The following is a 6,088-nucleotide window of genomic DNA, read 5'->3' on the forward strand; positions in this document are numbered from 1 at the left end:
TTAAAGTTCTATGTACTCATTCATTCTTACATAAAGGAGAATTAAGTTAAGCTTAGGTAAAATGGTTATGAAGAAGTTAGCTTCTATTATTTAATTTGGTAGGTAAGCTAACTAGTATAATTTTCCAAGGTTTTTAAGCTTTGTGTTTGTAGTTGTGGGGTGAGATTCGGAAATTAAGTAAGTATGTGAGTGTGTGAGTCAACCAAACATAGCAACGAAGTAAATGCCAACCTCCAACCACCATTTTCATATTCTCATTAATGGATGGAACCTCCATAGACAATTAGGCATGTTCTGATGTTCATGTTATCCCTCCATTTTCATATTTACCAGTTACCACTAGTCACTAGAGTCTAGAAAGGAGAAAACAATAGTGGTGGTCCCATATGTCTGATTTCTTAATTGGGTCAAGAGCCCACTATCCTTAACCATCCTAAATGAATATAGGCCCAAATTATATAGGACCGAGTGCCCAACAACAACCTGAGTAGTGACACATAAAAACCCACGACCTAAATTGTTGTTGTCTAAGAACATTATGCAATGCCAATTAGCCTTGGCTCTAATGGCATTTCTCCCCCCTCCCCACCTCAAGGTCTAGGGTTCAAATCCTAGAAAATGCAATTGAGGAAAAATGTAATAAAATATGTGAGGAGTGTGTGGGTGTGTTGTGTCCAGAAATATAATATAGCAAATCATAGTCCATAAAATAAAATCTCGAACAATAGGGTTAGGATTTTTCAATGAGTGAAATTACTAAAAGAACTCCTATATTAGAAATAAAGTAAGGGTAGTAAGTTCAAAAATTCGGGGAATTATCGGAGATGGGACGAGGATCCTCGGTCAGGTCCCCGCACCTGTCTCGGAAAAATTTCGCTCCTTATTCCCATTACGATCCTGCAGAAATCTCCACTTCCTGAGGATTTTTGACACCCCTACATTGGTGCCATGTCTTTATTTCATTTTTTGATTAAAATAGACAAGATAAAAGACATAAAAATTACTAAAATGTGTCATTAAAAAAAAAAACTAAAATAACATCTTTTATTAAAATAATTAATTAATAAGTAGAGTGGCATAAGAACTTAAGAAGAGAAACGAGGAATTATATAGACAGAGTAATGACATTTTGATGCGAGAAAATTTCATTAAATTATATATACTTTGAACACAGGTATCAAATTAAAGTGATTTTCCCCCATCCATCCCCCGTAATATAGAGTCTTATTAGTCTTGTGATCAGCACAAGAGAAGGAAGAGAAGAGTGAGAAGCATGCTTCAGCTTGTGTTTGCTGTGGCATTCTCAGCTGTGCCCTTAACCTTGTATATTCCACCAATAAGGAGCTTCAACCTCTTTGTCAACACAATTCAACACTTTCTCAGAGATTGCACCCTTTTCTCTCTTCATCTTTATCCACGCATCACTCTTGCTCTCTCTCGCATCTTCACCAACATCTTCCATCTTACCTGGTAGATCATACTCATTCATCCATCTTCTCTATTTTTTATGTATATTTTTCTTGTAACTTTTAACTTCTCTGGGCTATGTTGTAATAATTCTGGAAAATTATACTTGTTTTTTTTGGAACTTTTGAGATGGGATGAAACTTTTTTAAATAAGAAAGTGGATTAAAATTTTATTGGATTATTTTGCAAGCACCATTCCAATTGTAAATAGTGGATGAATGTTAGTTGATTGATCCTCGATCCCTCTTTCAACAGAGTGGCCACATATCTTAGGAACAACATGCGTACACACTTTTTATACCTTTAAATTTGATTATTCATTTGTCATCTCTACTTTGCAAAGGAATGAAGAAGATTTAATTACATTAGAGTACTCATAACTAAGAACTCAAACACACACACGTGTTTATTCCTTTCTGTCAGATTAGAAGTACACGTAACACGCTTCGGTTTCACCGTCCTGATTCCGCTTATTGCAGCGTTGGATGGAAGAAAAATAGGGCTAATTTTTTTAATATAGAAAAAATATTGATAGTTTATTTTTTAAAAAAAAAAATGGGACTATTTGGTATAATTACAATTGAGTAAATTTTGTAGTTAGAAAATTAACACGTAGGGAAGGTTTTGCAACAAGTGGTGAGCGTGTTGCCCAACACATGAGAGATGTGTTGTTCATGTAGCCAACACGCGGAGAGTATGTTAAATAATTTGTTTTTTAGATTTTGTTAGACAGATAATAATTTTTGTTAACAATATAAATAATTGGTTTTAAAATTGGCCTAATAAATTAAAAATACAATACACTCTAAATTATTTATCTAAATTTTAATATTAGGATAATCATTCGTACACTTAGTGAATTAAATATTCGATATATTTATTATTCAGTATTTTCATTGTCTAGGAGAAAACCAGCATGATCTACTTTATTATTGTTGATTTCATTTTCTAAAATAGCGTTACTCAACTAAATAAATAAATAAATACGTCTATGACTATTGGATTGCACACTTGTGGACGTGGCAGCATGTCCTCTTTAACAAGTATTAAAACAAAAAAAAAATGGCTATGAAAGTGACCAAATGAATGTGACTTTTTTATTTATCTAAATATAAAAAATATTTTAATATTTTAAATACGCACAATACAAAAATGTTATCAGGTCAATTTATATAAAATTTTTACAAAATAAATTTTGCCATCATTTTAGATATAACGTCTGAAAAATAGAGTCAGACATGTTAAAGATATTTTTGATATATCATTAAAGATATTTTTGATATATCATTCGTAAAATGAAAGAATATCATTTTTACTTTATCATTCGTAAAATAAAAGAGTGTCATTTCTGTTTTATTACCCATAAAATAAGTGAAAAGAAGCACGAGAGAATAGAGCAAGAACACGAGGAAGGAATAGAGTAGAAATAGAAAGAAAATATAAAGAAGAAAAATAGAGTAAAAAAATTATTTTTTTTAATATAGGACGAAAAAGACAAAAAAACCTTATGAAAAACAACACTATAACGGTCCAAGGTGTTGCCGACATAGTTCGGATGTGTTTGGAGATCAACGATTGTACCTGACACGACTACAATTAATTAGAACCATGCCGTATGGATTGCAAGTCATAAATTGACAAAACTTTCAATTGACATGGTTACCTGGAATGAAAGTTTGCAGTGCGTTGAAATAAGCTGGTCGTATGACGCATCCCAATCACCATAATTTTTCGCAATTACCTTTTGCTTTGCTTGCCACACCTTCTTGTAAGAAACCTTGTACCCATATGCTGACTCGACTGAACCTTGCAGCACCTTTATGCAAATAGTAGCATCTACTTTTACCATGGGATATATATGGTGGCAGATGACGTCGCTATCAAGTTGAGCATGATCTTGCGACATGGAGCTTGCCAAACAACTGTGAGGACCTTCGTATTTTCGGACCACCCAATATCTGGAGGCCCTTGTCTTTGCAACTCGAACCGACCAACGGCATTGGTCCCCAAACTGCTTGCATCGACATACATACCTAGCTTGATCTGACTCTACAACCTTGTATTCCGCACTTCTACGAATATTGTAGTTATTTACGGCAAGCATAGCAGTTTCTCTATTAAGAAATTTCAGACCGACCTCCAGCTCCATCTCACTGGACAAAGCATAGTTGCTAGGTGTGTCTTCAGCGGTGGTCGAACCATTGCACCGAGATTTAAAGACAGAAAGTGGCCTGGAGTACCGCTTGATCCACCACCTGATTCAACATGACTCGGAAGATCCCTCTCGCGGTGAACAGGTTGGGTTTCAGGAACCACTTCTGCTTCTTCACCACCGTCATCTTCGATCTCATCTTCGTCGGACGTGTCTGCCAACCCACCGACAATATCTTCTGGGGATGCAACTCAGTTAGACGGGGGAGGACGTCGAGAACAATTTCCTGCTACTTGTCCGTGCGTCACAAAGGCGTTGAATGGGGGACTCCGAGCTCTAAGAATCTCCTGGAATGGCATCAAATCAACGACACCAACATTTCCAGGTTGCACCACATTATTGGAACTAGAGGAGCTTCCACCAACATCTTGGAGACAAACACATAGTTCCAACGAGTAGATACTTCCAATGCTCCGATGATAAGAAAACATCATCGAAACTTGTTGGTCAGACTTAATCTGCATTTTCTAATATGCAAACGAGTTGGCAACCGCAACTGGCATTCTATAAGTCAACTTCGTGATTTCCTTCTTTCCGACCAGACCGGTATTCATTAGGATCACATTCTTCAGCTCTTCGAACAACGTCTACGGAGGAATCATTATCCACAGTGGATCATCACAAACAAATGTAATACCTTCATATGTGAGAGAAATTTTTCCATTTGAGTATACAACAACGTACACATTTTCGGTGGCCATGGACACTACAAAATACCCACTACAGAATTTTACAAAGAAGAGAAAGACATAGAGAAAAGAGAGAGTCGTTGGAGTAGAAATTTTCCGTCACACAACAAAAATTTCCATCCATGCTTGCAAACTGCCTGCCCCGTCCCTTTATATAGCGAATTCCGGGCTCCATTTCGTGTGGAGTACAGTTGATGTGGTTCTATTTCGCGTCCGGCTCGATAGAGTTGCCCATGGTGTGCCAATTCGCGTGTACCAGCTTGGAGTTGCACCAATTCGCGGACATTGTACCTGAGGTACCATTTCGTGTCTGCTATTCCTATATTGGAACCCTGGCCCATTTCGTGGGCGGCTCCCCTGAATTGGCATGCAAACTCATTTCGTGGGTAACGTACACGAATTGGGACTGCGTACTCTTGGAATTATTTTCATCCATACGTAATTAGAGAATTAAAGTTTTTTCCTTATTTATTTTAATAAAAAAGTCCAGATGCAGCACCTACGTAGAATTTGACATATTAGAGTCATTTTTGATGCGTCATTCATAAAATGAGAGGACATCATTTCTATTTTTGTCATCCGTAAAATAGAAGAATGTCATTTGTGCTTCATGACTCATGAAATGGGTGAAACATGAGAAAGTAGAGCAAAAGTATGAAAAAGAGAGAGAGTAAAAAAAAAAAAAAATAATAAAGAAAACACAGAATAGAGGAGATTATTTTTTTTCTATGACAAATATGTATAACCTGAATTTTAGCTTGAAAAGAAAAAATGCATATTGAAGAAGACAGAAAGAATAAAATGAATGTTAGAAGGAGGAAAAAATTAGGGCAACACATAATATATTAGATTGTCATATATTAAATTATAGGTGAAACCACAGATGAAATTAATATAAAGTTGATAATAGAGAATCGTTATAAAATTTAGGGCAAAAAACAAAAATAAGTCAAGGAAAAAAATAATTTACGTGAATAAGCCAAAACGAAAACTGTTTCATGAATCCACCAACGCATATTTATATGTAGTTCGAACCAGCTTGGTTCGAACTCCATTTCTACATAATTCGAACCAGTTTGGTTCGAATTACACACAAACACACGCACACACTAATTCGAACCAGCTTGGTTCGAATTACACACACAGTAATTCATTGTATAATTCGAATTATGCTGTTAAAAAATTAATAATTTAAAAATAAAAAAATATATATTTTATTTCATATGTTAAAAAAAGCTAACAAAATATTTAATAGTCCATTTTTAATAGTCCATGAATATTTTTTACCTTATCCATTTGGTGTTTCCATTCACTATATTGGTGTTGGGCCAGGACGGGACGCCCTCATATTCAAGTGATCTATTACTAATTTCTCAGAGGTCACAGTTGCGCTTTCATGCTTCTAAAGGCAAACTGAGGATTTTTTGTGGAAGAAATAACTTATTCCCTCTAACTTCTGGAGTTTTGGGATGCAACATATTCATAGTGACTAGTGAGGAATTGATGTATTATTCTGTTATCTATAAGCAGTGGTATTATTAGATTTTTGCGGTAATTTTACGTGGGAGATGTCAAGTGATCAATTTCTCAGAGGTCACAGTTGCGCTTTCATGCTTCTAAAGGCAAACTGAGGATTTTTTGTGGAAGAAATAACTTATTCCCTCTAACTTCTGGAGTTTTGGGATGCAACATATTCATAGTGACTAGTGAGTAGTGAGGA

The sequence above is a fragment of the Arachis ipaensis genome, chromosome B06, assembly GCF_000816755.2.
Source record: "Arachis ipaensis cultivar K30076 chromosome B06, Araip1.1, whole genome shotgun sequence".
Taxonomy (NCBI): domain Eukaryota; kingdom Viridiplantae; phylum Streptophyta; class Magnoliopsida; order Fabales; family Fabaceae; genus Arachis; species Arachis ipaensis.